The sequence below is a fragment of the Talpa occidentalis genome, unplaced genomic scaffold (genome assembly GCF_014898055.3).
Source record: "Talpa occidentalis isolate TD23 unplaced genomic scaffold, MPIMG_talOcc4v2.1 talOcc4.9, whole genome shotgun sequence".
NCBI lineage: Eukaryota > Metazoa > Chordata > Mammalia > Eulipotyphla > Talpidae > Talpa > Talpa occidentalis.
The window spans coordinates 87928016-87942705 of NW_023605305.1; the positions used below are offsets into that span (position 1 = coordinate 87928016).

A 14690-nucleotide genomic window follows, 5' to 3' on the forward strand; every position below is an offset into this window, starting at 1 on the left:
ACCTGACTGATTCTTTTTCAAGGGTAAGTCCTCAGATTAGCTGTTTTTTAGGTAGCCCTGACTGACCTCACCCCCTCAGGTTTGTGTCAGGTGCCCCTTACAGGGAAGAATATGGCATTTCAAGTTTCCTGTCACAGTCCTTGTGACCATCTGTTGAAGTTGCCTGTGTGTATCTGATTGCTCCCCAGGGTGCTCTGAGCTGTCAGCTCAGCTTGTATCCTCAGCTTCTAGCAGATAGTGGGCACTCAGTAAATAACAGGTGAATGCACCATGCATACCTCTAAAGTAGAGGGACACTTTCCCTTGTAAGGAAACAGACTCAGAAATTGAAGGGGGAAACCATGACTCCCACCTGGGCCTCACTGGCCCTAAATCCCTTCTCTTTTGGCCAAGACAATAGTCTTGGGGTCCCTGCCTGTCAGTGCCTCTCTCTCCTTTCTTAATTAAATGTGGATTGGAAGTGCATATCTGGTGGAACTGTACCTTCTGGAGGGGAGAGTGCTAGAGCAGCCCTACAAATCTCTTTCAAATATCAGGGACCTGCTGATTACTGGGATGACACCACGTTGCAGGCATTAGTTATTGCGGGCTCTGCAGGATGCAGAGTGGTTGTCACACCCCTCCAGAGGCAAAGATGTAGGAGTTCTCAGGTGACCATGTGAGGCCCCATTAGTGGGCAACAGGCCAACTTCCTCGCAGGACCAGGGGTGTCCTGAGTATAGTGGTGCAGGGTGAGGTGACTGTGAGTGCATTTTTCCTTCCTCCTTACTGAGTTTTCCCCTCAGAGCATTCAGTATACAGCAATGAGCAGACTTCCAGGTGCCCATGGGTTTCCTGGGAACTTCTCACAGTACAGATTATGACCCAGTGGACTGCTCAGGAATGAAACCGGACCCCTACATTACTTATTGCACATAAATGAGCCCCCAAAATCCCCAGTTTTTCACATCAAGCCCTCTCTCCACTGGGTCCTCTGAGTCCTCCTTTGGGTACTGATCTCCACGGGGTCCCCCTCCATAGTTAACGGCTCACCAGGAGATGTTCCCCACCTTCCCTCACTTTGGCTCAACTTGTCCTCTCTCAGCCCACCTTGTCCTCTCTCCACCTTGTCCTCTCTTGTCCACCAGGTTCCTGCAGCAAGGCACTAACTCCACTCCAGTCGCCATCCCTGGGAAGCACTCACAAGTGAGGATGGAACTCTCACCATGGGGACACCCACCTGGCAGTCCTGCTACAACATGACATTTCATATTGAAATGGAGCCAAATATCCCATGTCTTCTCTAAAAATAGAGTTAACCTAAAAATTCTGAGATCAATGTGGAAGGCTCAAGTGTCTCCACAGTCTTAGGTGGAACTCTTTGTTATGATGTAAATTTTTTTTTTTTTTAAAGATTTATTTATTTATTTATACAAGCACTGGGTACAGTCAGAAGCGCGGGAGGCACTGGGTACAGTCAGAAGCGCGGGAGGGTGAGAGAATTCACCAGAGCCAGAGCGGGGAGCAGAGCAGGCAGAAGGACCGAAGTACACTGCTGAGGGGAGCAGCGGGCGGCAGGAGAGGTCTGCACGCCATGTGGGACCCTCCTCCGGTGGCCGGGGAGCAGCCGGGGATCGAACGGCGGCGCTGCAGAGGCTGCGGGCAGCTTCGCAACCCAGCGCTCAACTGCTGCGCCACCGGGGAGGCCCTGTTATGATGTAAATTTTACTGGGTTTGTACACATTCAATTTCAAATTGCTAAAATGTGTTGAGCTTTAGACTATAACATTTGTTGTAATTGCTAAGCTGGGCCTCCCTGGTAGTGTCAGGGGTTAAATCTTAGCACTATGAAGCTCTCTACAACCACTACAGCTAAAGTTCGATCCCTGGCCAGGGAGCTACCCACATGGCACATCAGACCTCTCCTGGCTTGCCCGCTGCTCCCCTCAGCAGTGTATTTCAGTCAATCTGCGTGTTCTGTTCCCCACTCTGTCTGTGGTGAATCCTCTCACCGCCCACATCTCTGGCTCTTGTATGCATAAATAAATAAATCTTAAAAAAAAATTGCTAGGCTAAAATTTGCCATCTAAAAAAAGGGGGGAGCATGGATAGACATTGCAAAGGTGTCCAAATGACATTCCTTCATTGACAACTAACAAACTAATTTAGAGTGAAATGTTTAAGCAAAAAAAAAAAATCCCCTTTTTTAAAAAGGGGGGTTAAATATTTTTGGCATTCTTATGGTTCCTTTAATGCACCTGGGTTCCTTTAATGCACCTGGTTCCTTTAATTCACAAAGGGTTTTCTTTCTTTTTTCCTCCCTTTTTCTTATTTGGGTCTCAGTACCCATTTCAGTTATGATGCTTCTGACCTTGTATGGTTGGTTGCAAGCTTGCCCAGAATTAAAACCACTGTCAAACTACCACAAAAATATAAGTGAATATTTCAGTGCCACAAACTTTTCTGTTGCCTGTGGAGTCTCTGCTGAAATAAATCAGGAATTGAGCTCTAGAAGGAGACAAAAATGAAAGCACGCTGTTTACTAGGAGGCTAGATTTATACTGATATTTGACGAGTTGATTTGGAGCACAGGAATTTCATTCATGATAATTTCATTATCATGTTCAATGTATTTTTTTTCTTTTTTGTAAAGGTATTTAAGTAGTCACAGGAAGGATCTTTCAGTTATATAAAATTCTGTTTTATGAGATGTCATGGCTTTATAACAGTGTGATATCCACTTAGAAAGGGGAGGTGTCAGGTTCCTTGCCCCACCCAAGAAAGGGTGGAGCTGAACAAGGAGGAGAAGATGACTCGAAGTAGAGAGAGGTTGAGAAAACGGGAGAAGACATTTGGAGGAGGCACATGGAGCAGAGACATGTGACGAAGTCTCACTTGCTTCTCGGCCTTGGACTTGTACCAGGGACTGGGGGACATAGAAGGAGACACTTGTAGACAGTCATGGGTGACAGCTTGTGGGAAGGCTAACAATGGCAGCCTTTATCTTGATTTTTATTTTGATTTTGCTCTTCTTCTTCCAGATTTGCCTGTCCACTTCTACCCCTTTCCTATGGTTCCCATCCAGAAGGTGCCTTAGGGTTGTGGCAAGCTTTTGGGTCTTAGTGCTCTTGCTTTGGACCAACTCTGTTTGGCTGGGCATTTACCCATGTGGGTATGGGTATCTTGGGACACTTCATTTGAAACTATTTTAACTTTATTCTATTCCTTCTCTTTGTTGCACACTAATTGTATTAAAGTTTTTTTCCGTTGAAGGTCTTATGCACTAAGAGTATGTTTATCTTTATGCAGCAGATGGCAGAACCCCTTTAGAGCAGACAGGTTTGGCGGTTCCGGGTGCCCCATAACCCTGCCCACTAACAGCTGTATTCATAATTTTGTCTCGCACTTCCCAAAGGTACATGCAGCTAACAGAATGCTTGCATTTGAAAGCTGGAAAGGGCCCAGACACCGAAGTAGGGTCTTGATTTCACTGTTTTTGTTTTTTTTTTTAACTAAAGCTGTATAAAGCTATGGATTAAATAGAATACATTTCTAAATTTAAAAGTGAAAAAAAGCAAAATATTTATTGGTATTTACAAACTAGTGGGGACTTAAGTTCAGGGTAGAAACCCAAACCCCTTTAATTAAAAAAAATGAGGTGACCTTGACAGTCACACCCCAGATGCCCCTCTGCTCCACACTTGGCTTTACTGGCAGAATCCCAGAGTTTCATCCTTAAATGCTTTTCTGTAACCACAATGGAATTCTTAAGACTTTTAAAACAAATTTTACCAGTTACTTTTCACTTGCCACAGAGCAGGGAGGCAATTTCAGCAATGATTTTTTCATTAGTTTCAGTTGGCTGGTTCTGATAACAAATGGGAATTGTGTACATTATAAAAAAAAATTTGAAAAATAGAATAAAATATAATGAACAAAGTCAACTATGATTTTTCCATCAAAAGATAAATACTTTTATGAGTTAGTTTACTTCCTAGTATTTTCCAGTATTTTAAAATGTGAAATATTATACTTGTATGTAAGGGAGGATAGTATAAATATGGAGTTTAAGATTTATGAAATGGGGCCTCCCCGGTGGTGCAGCGGTTGAGCGCTGGGTTGCGAAGCTGCCCGTGGCCTCTGCAGCACCGGTTCGATCCCCGGCTGCTCCCCGGCCACCGGAGGAGGGTCCCACATGGCGCGCAGACCTCTCCTGCCGCCCGCTGCTCCCCTCAGCAGTGTACTTCGGTCCTTCTGCCTGCTCTGCTCCCCGCTCTGGCTCTGGTGAATTCTCTCACCCTCCCGCGCTTCTGACTGTACCCAGTGCATGTATAAATAAATAAATCTTAAAAAAGAAAAGATTTATGAAATGAACTCCCATTAACTGGGCCAAGAAACATAAAATCACACAATATAATAATCTTCCTCCAAAGTAACAGTATGACTTACATTAAAATTATTTCCCTTGGCCTCCCTGGTGGTGCAAGGGGTTAAGCACAGCACTATGAAGCTATCCACAGCCTCTGCAGCATGAGTACAATCCCTGGCCAGCCAAGGAACAACCCACGTGACACAGCAGACCTCTCCTGCCTCACTAGCTGCTCCCCTCAGCAGTGTATTTAAGTCAACTCTGTCTCTGGTGAATCACCCCCTGACACCTCTGGCCTGTACCCCAGCTCTTGTATGCATAAATAAATCTTCAAAAAAAATTATTTCCCTTGCTCATCATTATAATTTAGCACCTAAGTATGTATCACTAAGTGTATAATTAAAACATGATTTTAATTTTGGTATTTAAAATTTATTTTTTTTAAAGATTTATTTATTTATTTATTTATACAAGCACTGGGTACAGTCAGAAGCGCCAGAGGGTGAGAGAATTCACCAGAGCCAGAGAGGGGAACAGAACAGCCAGACTGACGACATAGACTGCTGAGGGGAGCAGCAGGTGCAGCAGGAGAGGTCTGCTCGCCATGTGGGACCCTCCCCTGCCGGCCGGGATCAAACTGGTGCTGTAGAGGCTGCGGGCAGCTTCGCAGCCCAGCGCTGAACCGCTGGGCCACCAGTGGAGGCCCTGGTATTTAAAATTTAAATAAAATAACTACATTTATTTTATATCTTGATTCACTCAACAATATGTTGAACAAGATTAATTATTGGATGCAGCCAGTGCCTAATTATTTTTATGGCTGTGCAATATTCCACTTGATGCAAAGTAATAATTTTTCATTCTATTCTATATACAGAGAGTATATCAGTACATTATAGTATAAATATTATGTATGGAGTTACATTGTCTGTAGAATTTTCTTTTCTACTTTCATCATTTAACATAACAAGTATGTTCCATATCATTAAAAACTTCATAAATATTTTTATCTAATTGCTACATTTGGCTTATGTATATACTGTAATTTATTTAACCATTCTCTGGAGTTTTCATTTAGCTTTCATTTGTTTCATTAGTTTTCATTTGTTTCCAATCTTTTGTTACTATAAAAAGAATCAGTGAACATTATAACACAAAGATTTTTATCTGTGTTTGAAAGTATCCTTAGGTCATTCCTCCCCCCCCCAAAAAAAAAAAACCAAATTACTGTTTCTATTAAAAATAAAATATAAATATTTTAAATTAAAAGTTCTCTGCATGGGCTCCCCCACGGTGCAGTAGTTGAGTGCCGCGCTGTGAAGCTGTCCGCAGCCTCTGAAGCGCTGGTTCAATTCCCAGCCGGCCAGGGAGATACCCACATGGCGTGGCGGACCTCTCCTGCCTCACCTCTCAGCAGTGTCTTTGGTCAGTCTGCCTGTTCTGTTCCCGCTCTGTCTCTGGTGAATTCTCTCACCCTCCCACACTTCTGACCTGTACCCCAGTTTTTGTACAAGTAAATAAATAAATCTTTAAAAAAAATTAAGTTCTCTGCAGAAGGGTGGTATGACTTTATTTTCTCAGGCATGAATGATAGCACATATTTAATCTCATCCTTGCCAGCATTTCATTCTATCCTAGCTGTCTTCAAGGCTTTTAACTCCAACTCCACCTGCCCCAAGCTGCTCTTGGCCCATTTCACGCCTTCCTCTGCATGGCCCCACCCTTTTCCCTTCGCGCTCAGAACGCATAATTCTTCGCTTTCGCCACATTGCTCCTCCTTGCCACCAGGTGGCGCCCGCCGTCCCCGTCTGGCCCTCTGCATCATCACTCTGCTTTGCCATAGTCCCTTTCTCAGCCCTTTTGCTGTATTGCCTCCTACTTGCCACAAGGCAGGCCTTCCCTGCGCTTTTCTGTGCTTCTTCCCTCATGACCCTTTCCTTTACCCCTTGGCGTTCAAAAACTTCTGTCTTTCATTAAGGAGGGACCTCTCCATTATTCTGCACTTTGACAATTTACTCGCCCCTCCTCCCTTTTAGCTACTTCCTCCCGCCTTTGCACACACCTCCCCACCCTTCCCCTGCCCCTGGGCGTCACCATCATTCTGCCCTTCTGCGTTACCCTCCCTGCTGATGAGAAAATATATTATAAAGATTCCAGCAGAACTTACAGCCCAGGTGCAATGAAAATTCCAGTGCAGGCATAATCAACAAGTTTGCTTACTTACAGCTCCTTCCCCTTCATGATTCATGGCCAGGGCCTCAGCACTCTTATCTACAAGGTCGGGCAGCCAGCCAAGCTGGTCTGTCTCTCCAAGGCCATCCCCGAATGCCTGCAACTTTCCCCCCTTGCCTTGCTCTCCTTGTCTGGGAATTTGCTGCAAATGGTTGTGCCTGCTAAAAAACGATGTTATCAATGTAACAGAAATGGAGACAGTTGTGTATAAAAGGAAACCTTGGTCTTTAAATGGGTGCTCAGACCTTATGGGGCTACCCAGGTCTGGGAACTTATGCATGAGTAATAAAGCTTCTCCTGACCTCACCATTCCTGAAATACCACTTGTTCTTCCTCTGCCTGGGTAAAAGGCAAGAATTTATTTCTACAACAGTGCCACAAGGCAGCACACTCATTTACTCCTCTTCCTTTCCTTTGGCCCATGGCCACTACCCTCCCTAATTGGCCACTTCCATCCTACTTGCTCTTCGGGCTACAATTTTCCCACTTTACCCCTCCAAACCACAATTCAGTGCACTCTGTTCTCCTATTCTATTTCTTTGCCCATGAGCCTCACCTTCGTCCGCCATTTCCATTCCCAGAATTACCAGGATAAGAGTCCATTATGCATTAATGTCGACACTCTGTTAGCAGGCAGAAGGGGGAGTACCCCAGTACCCCCAAACCTGTACACACCATATGGGTTCTGCCATTTGCTGCATAAAGATAAAACACTCTAGTGTGTAAGACCCTCAATAGAAAAGAACTGTAATACAATTTGTGTGCAAAAAAGAAGCAGTTAAGTTCCTTTCAGCTGAGCTCTCAGGTTGGAGGTAGGAAAAGCAAAGTAGATGTCTTGTGTGTAGGCATCTTTCTATTGAACGTCAGTCTGATGGCCTCCCCTGGAAGAAAGGGACCTAAAGTAATACTGGCTAAGAAAACATCTTCTGTTTAAAATGTATCAAAGAAAAGTCTACACTAAACATCTTTTGTCTAAAAAATACAATGGGGCTCTGGAAGGCTCCGGGTGGTGGCGTTGGCTTTTGTTGACCCAGGATGTTGTCCTTCTTTGTTGGGGTGTGGGCAGAGGCCAGGGCAAGTCAGGTGGCTCACAGTTGCAATGGGAACGCTGCCCTTGTAGCTCTATGAGGGCAAAGTGCGGGCAGTCCTCAGTGTGGAGCTGCACAGTCAAGGCCATGGGGATGACCCAGTATATCTGCTTTACCCTTGACAGGCAAAGTAAACAGGGTGCCCTAGCAACAGGGTGTTTCCTTTGAGGTATAATGGCAAGCAAGTGAATGCAGTTTTCCAGGTGTGGCTGCACTATAATTTTTTACAAGTCCATGTTTTCTGAGAGACTGGGAGTTGCAGGGACACTTCAAAATCCATTGACAAGGGAAGAAGACTTCATGGAGATACCCTGGCAATCCAGCACACAAAGGATCAGCTGCAGCCAGCGGGTATTCCCCTGCATCTCGCCTGTGGTGAACAGTGGCTCCTGGGCTGTGCTCATGAGCAGGACAGGGAGTCTACAGAGCTGGGGAGATGCACAGCAATTGAGACAATCCCCATTATGACAGCTACATTGTGATTCACTATGTCAAGATGCATTTGATGACAATGATGGATATCAAGGGCAAGCATGAGTGGAGGGACTGCATTGAGGTGCCTGGGGTCCATCTGCCCTGGGGCTACTGCCTTGGTGCCTCCCCCATCACTGGACATCTCTCAGATAGTCATAACCTCATTTCCCTGAAGTTGTTTGAGCTGACAGTGAAGAGAAGCCCAGAAAAGAAGATGAGTGGACATGTTTTCTTGCCTTCAGTGGACAACATGAAGCTACCTGACTTGATAGAACCACAGCCACCCCCAAGGGCCTGGCTTTTTCCTCGTTGTCTTTTTCTTTCTGGTGTTTCTCTATCTGCTGTTGTCATTGGTATCATACTCTAGAATCAGAGACAAAAGTCTTTCTGCTAAGTCCTCCTGCAGCCACCACCTCTGGGGCCATCATCCATGCAGTATGGGAGCAATAGGCACTGGCATGAGCCAGCAGGTGTTTTCCTTTCTTCAGCAGTGATTCTGATATGTCACTGGGGTTTTGCATGCAGGGACACTGCCTCCCCGTGCTCATCCCTGCGGACATCTGACTGGTGCAGAAGCCCACCCACCCCAGGGTAGTGCTGCTGTTCTGCGCCTTTCCCTGCTGTCCTTCCACTTCGGAGCTAAGAAGAAGGGAGCAATTACATGCTATTATGATACCAAGATCACAGAGAAGAATTTCACAGCCCCACTGAGTGTGGTTGGACTCAGTGGACTGTTATTCTCATGTTAAATCTGCAAAGAACAGAAAACCAGTGACTCCTTGTGTGTTCCAGCTATTTAATTATTGGTTTTGCTTTTTGTCCAAACCTTTGTCCACCTGAGGAACTTTCTTTGGAAATCTGGATGGAAACTTTCCTGCCTATTTCCTTTCTCCTCCATATATTGTCCTCTCCAAAGACAAGCCGAGTGGGAGATGTTTGGCTGCAGAACAAACTTAGGTTTGATGCTCATTGGGTGGTTTCTCGGCTCATCGGGAGAGAAATTTCTGATCTGGCTCACTGTTCCAGCCTTTGATTTTTTTAAGCAACGCTCTTGTGTATTCATGGCCTTCCGTTATGTCCCTTTAGGTCCTCAGTTGAGTTTGGCTGAAAGTTGTTGCCCAAGTCAAGATTGGAAGATTTCATGGAGACCAGGGGATGAACTATGAAACTGACCAGCTTCACATTTGACACCTAAAGCAACATTTGCCATGTGAGCTGACCACATCGAGGTGTTTCAGGATTTTCTGGAGCTTGTTTAGGTGTATTTTTTGTGTCTGTCATGATTTTTGGAATTCTTCCTTCATGTTCAAAATGTAAGGATGCTTGGACATGCCCCAAAGAGTGAATTTGGATTTTTCTTAATGGATAAGAAACTGTTGCTGCTCTAATATGCAAATCTGTCTGCCTGAGATGAAGTTGGCTGAGAGGTTGCTGTCTCCCTGGCGGATCTGCAACTTTTGATTCTCTAGCATGTACTTTTTGTAGCCTAAGGGAACTTCTTTAAATGGCTGATGGAAACCAAACATGGAAAGAAAAAAAAGACAATGAATCAAGATTAAATGTGTAATAAAAGTATCTGATTAGAAAAATGTTTTGAATAGTAAAATATTACCAAAGTCTGTTACTTAAGGTAATATGAAAAGTTTGTGCCTTGTGGAAAAGAATCAAAGCAGGCAGCTCCTGAGGAACTCTGATGTGAGTGCAGGCAGAAGAACTGAGACTCTGCTCCACAGTGGACATTTCATTGGTTTGCTACTCACAAGATGTCCTTATGAGTTCCCCTATTAAAATATACATATAGGAAATGGGACCATGACAATAATGGACTCATGTCCCAAGAAGTGTGTGTTGTTGACATCATATTCCTCACCAGAAATTTATGATCAGCTACTTCTTCCTTTTTAACTGTTTGTTGTTAGAAGTTTTGTATGCGAAGGAGTATTTGGATAAGCTATTTCTGAAATTTTCCAATTAGTCCAAAAGCTATTGTGAAATGACAACCTAAAAGTTAACAACAGTGAAATCTAAGACAAGGTTTAGTTGAATAGAGTAAAGTACAACCGAAAAATGAAATTCTGAACTTGGATTTCAGGTGTGGGTAAAACACTACTCTTTTACCCATGAACTTAAAATCATTTCATAAATACAGATTATCAAAAAAGAATTTCTGGAGAAGTAATTCCAGAACGGATGTGAAATGTATGTTGGGGAAAAATAGGAGAATGATATGTTCAGAATTTTTGTCCTTGCATCTTTTCTGCAAACCAGATGACTCTGAGGAAATCATTTGACCTCTCTGGCCTCACTATCTCCTCCAAAAAAAATATGAAATACAATCTATTTATGGACTGAACCATGTCCCCTCCCCCTCCCCCCAAAAAAATCCCTATGTTGAAGCCCTAATCAAAATGCAAGTGATTTTGGAAATATTATCTCTGCAGAGATAGCTAAAGTTAAATGAGGTCATAAGATGTGGTACTAAACCTATATGAATGATGTCCTAATAAGAAGAGAAAGATACGCCAGGAAGATGGGAGCAGAGAAAATTTCATGTAAGAAGTCAAGAGAAGGCGGTCTTCTCCAAGAAAAGGGGAGAACACAGGAGAAGCCAAATCTGCTGACACATTGATCTCGAACTTCAGCCTCCAGAATTATGAGAAAATTAATTTCTGTTGTTTAAGCCACTCAGTCCACGGTAGTTTATTAAGGCAGCCTAGCTCATCTCTGAGATCTCAATTCCATGTCCACCGTCTACCCACTGCCTCTTCCCCTCCTAGTTCAGATTTCATTTAAACATTTTGCAGTAACAAATACTGCTTCTCATTCGCTCCTGGAAGCACCTTCTCTTGATTCCTGTAACGTATTCTTTTCTTACTTCCCTCTTCCCTTTCTCCCCCTCCTAGATTCCTTCTCAGACTTCTCTTATCACCTTCCACTCTCCCCAATGGGTGCACTTCAGTAGTTCCAATCGCCCCCTCTCCTGATGTGTCCCAAAGAAATCCACAGCATCTAGTGTTTCTCTTCATACCTTTTGAATTTCTCCACGTGGAAGTTTCACAGGCTCAGTATCTCCCCCACTCCCCACCCCCAAACCCGATCTTTTCACATATTCTCAGATCTAACATTTATGCTAACATAAACAGAATCCCCATTCAGTGTTTTGCTCAAACCACACATTTAAACATTATCTTTTTTTTTTTTTAAAGATTTATTTATTTATACAAGAACCGGGGTAAAGGCCAGATGCGCAGGAGAGACAGAGACAGAGTGGGGAACAGAACAGGCAGACTGACTGAAATACACTGCTGAGGGGAGCAGCAGGTGAGGCAGGAGAGGTCTGCTGGGCCATGTGGGCCCCTCGCGGCCCGGCCGGGATCTAACTGGCACTGCAGAGGCTGAGGACAGATTCATAGAGCGGCTCTCAACCACCTGCGCCGCCAGGCCCTTAAACATTATCTTTGACCCTTCCTTCTTTCTGATCCCCTAAATCGGATCAATCATCACAACCCCTCAGCTCTACTTCTAAAGATCCCTGGAATCCATCTCCTCTCCTTTCCTGCTCTTATTTACTCAGCTCCATCTTCTCCCTTTATTCCTAGGTTAAGACATGGGTCTGCTGCTTTTCTTGACTCCGATTTCAGCCTCTTCTTTCCAGTACTCACACTGATCCTAAGTTGTCATTCTAAATCACAAATGCACCCATGGCATTCTCTTTCAATTCCTTGGTGGGTTCCCCCAAGCCTACAAAATAAAGTTCCAAGTGGCAAGGATGGCGGACATGGTGTACATGAATGGTCCTGCTCCTCTCCCCAAGAGCACTGCTAGACAACCCCCAACACCTCCCTGCTTTAGCCAGGGTAATCTACATTTCATTGGTACAAATCTACTTTCTCTTTCTTCTGTGCCTTTGCACACACTGTTGCTTTTGTCCAGAATGCCCTTTACACCGGCCTTTCATTTGGCCAAGTCTTTCAAAACTCAGAGCAAGAGTCACAGCATCTTGGAAGTCCTCCAAAAGTCTCCCAGCCCCCCATCTAGTTGAAGTCTTCTCCGGACTCTTGGTGCCCTAAGCAGAGCTAGGTCATAGCACTCTTTATGTGCCAGGCCATCTATTTTCCTGAAAGGTTTTTGCTTTTTTTTATTTTACTTCACTTTCATTTTTTAAAAATATTTATTTATACAAGAACAGGGGTACAGGCCAGAGGTAGGGGGAGTGAGAGGATTCACCAGAGACAGAGGGGGAGCAGAACAGGCAGACTGACTGAAATACACTGCTGAGGGGAGCAGCGGGCGAGACAGGAGAGGTCTGCTTTGCCATGTGGGTTGCTCCCTGGTCGGGGATCGAACTTGTGCTACAGTGGCTACGGATCGCTTCATAGGTTGCATCTTAACCCCTGGTGCCACCAGGGAGGCCCCAACTTTACTTTCAAAACAATCTGTGACATGAAATACAAGGTCCTAACTTCACTGTGTTCCTCTATACTCATGCCCCAACCTTTGAAATTACAGGCTCCCCCATTGCTCTCTACCAGCGGCAGAAGGTGGCAGTTGAAGACAGGCTTTGACCATAACTAACACTAGAGGTAGTGAAAACCAGCACCCCTGACCCCTGTGACTTGCGGATTATTAGGAGATTCAGTTTGTGGGGAGTGAAAGGAACAAAGGGCTGGCTGGCAAAGTCAGATAGGAGTTTAAAAAAAAAAAGCCCAAAGAGATGAGAGTGTGAGCTGAGGCAAGGAGGATCTAACTTCCCTAGTTTAAGGCCAACCTAGGAGACTAAAGTTCTGAGTAATTAGGTCCCTTGTTTTATTTTATTTATTTTTTTAAAGATTTATTTTATTATTTATTTTTACAAGCACTGGGTACAGTCAGAAACGCAGGAGGGTGAGAGAATTCACAGAGCCGGAGCAGGGAACAGAACAGGCAGACTGATGAAATACACTGCTGAGGGGAGCAGCGGGCAGCAGGAGAGGTCTGCGCGCCATGGGGGACCCTTGCCCGGCAGCCGGGGATCAAACCGGCACTGCAGAGGCTGCGGGCAGCTTTGCAGCCCAGTGCTCAACCCCTGCGCCACTGGGGAGGCCCCCCTTGTTTTATTTTTTTGCATAGAACTGGGGTGTAGGCCAGAGGTGCAGGGGGTGAGAGGGTTCACCAGAGACAGAGTGGGGAGCAGAACATGCAGATCTGCTGAAGTACACTGTTAAGGGGAGCAGCAGGTGATGGGAGAGGTCTGCTGCGCCATGTGTGGGTTAGCTCTCTGGCCCTGGATCAAACTCAGGCCTAAGCAGTCATGGCAGTGAAAATTAACCCCTACACCACCAGGGACCCCTAGAGGCCCTTCATTTGAGTATGACGCAGAGGGGCAAGAAACCTAAATTTAAAAGTGCAATCAATGTTGGGCCTCCCCAGTAGTGCAGCGGGTTGAGCGCAGCACCGTGGAGTTGTCCACAGCCTCTGCAGCACGAGTCCGATTCCCAGCCAGCCAGGGAGATCACCACATAGTGCGGCAGACCTCTCCTGCCTTGCCCTGCTGCTACCCTCAGCAGTGTCTGTGGTCCTTCTGCCTGTTCTGCTCCCCACTCTGTCTCTGGTGAATCCTCTTACCCTCCTGCGCTCTGGCCTGTACCCCAGTTCTTGTATAAATAAAAATAAATTTTTTAAAAAAAGTGCAATGCTTCATTTTCTAAATATTGACTGTCAAAACCTTTTGTGTAGTGTGGTGTGTGTGTATACATGTACACACACAAACTCACAAGAGAAGGACAATTAGTGACCTAGGCAGAAACCAGAAAAGAACTCTTATCCCCCATATTCCAACCTTCCCCTACCAACAGCAGACCACAGAGAACCTTCAGTGACCTGCTCAGACTACAGAGAAACATCTGCAAGACAATAGTCAGCTGACCCTTCCACCCCTAACCTTCACACAGAACAATAGCCAACTCTGTGGCCCAAGAACTAGCATTTTTAATTTACCTCAAAATACAAAGGTCTGGCACCTAGAATTCCTTACTTAATATTTGTCGAACAGAGAGACCAACAGGAAGTAAATAGGCAACATGGGCAAAATGTTGAGTACTCAGGCTATCGGATGAATTTTAAATGTTCCATAATGAAAGTTTTTTTAATGCAGTAAAACCCAATTTCCCATTATGTGTAAAACATATTTAGTAAAGAAAAAAATAGTAGTTACTAAACAAGAAGTATGCAAGATAGCTGTCATTTCTGAATAATAAAAATAATAATAAAATAGCAGAGCTACTAGAATACTAATAAGATCATGTGTTTTGTTGGGTACATGTTCTGGCACATGGGAAACATAATAAATGAAAACTACTTCTGAGTGATAGACATGAAGCCCTAGACTTGACAGACACTACGTCATGAGAGTGAATACTAGAGAGCCAAATATCCCCCAGAGCTTTTATATGGCAGTGAATTACTTTACAAGTCAGAATTTACTGTATTAGCACCCCTTACCCAGGAGGGATAGCTCCAACCCAGCCCCCAGGTGTTTGAAACCACACAGAATGAAACTTTGTACATAC

General features: G+C 44.6%; 1 pseudogene; it reads left to right on the forward strand.

Moving 5' to 3' along the window:
* Positions 1-7968: 7968 nt before the first annotated feature.
* On the forward strand, positions 7969-8536 carry LOC119236875 (VIP36-like protein; annotated as a pseudogene).
* The last annotated feature ends 6154 nt before the right edge of the window (positions 8537-14690 follow it).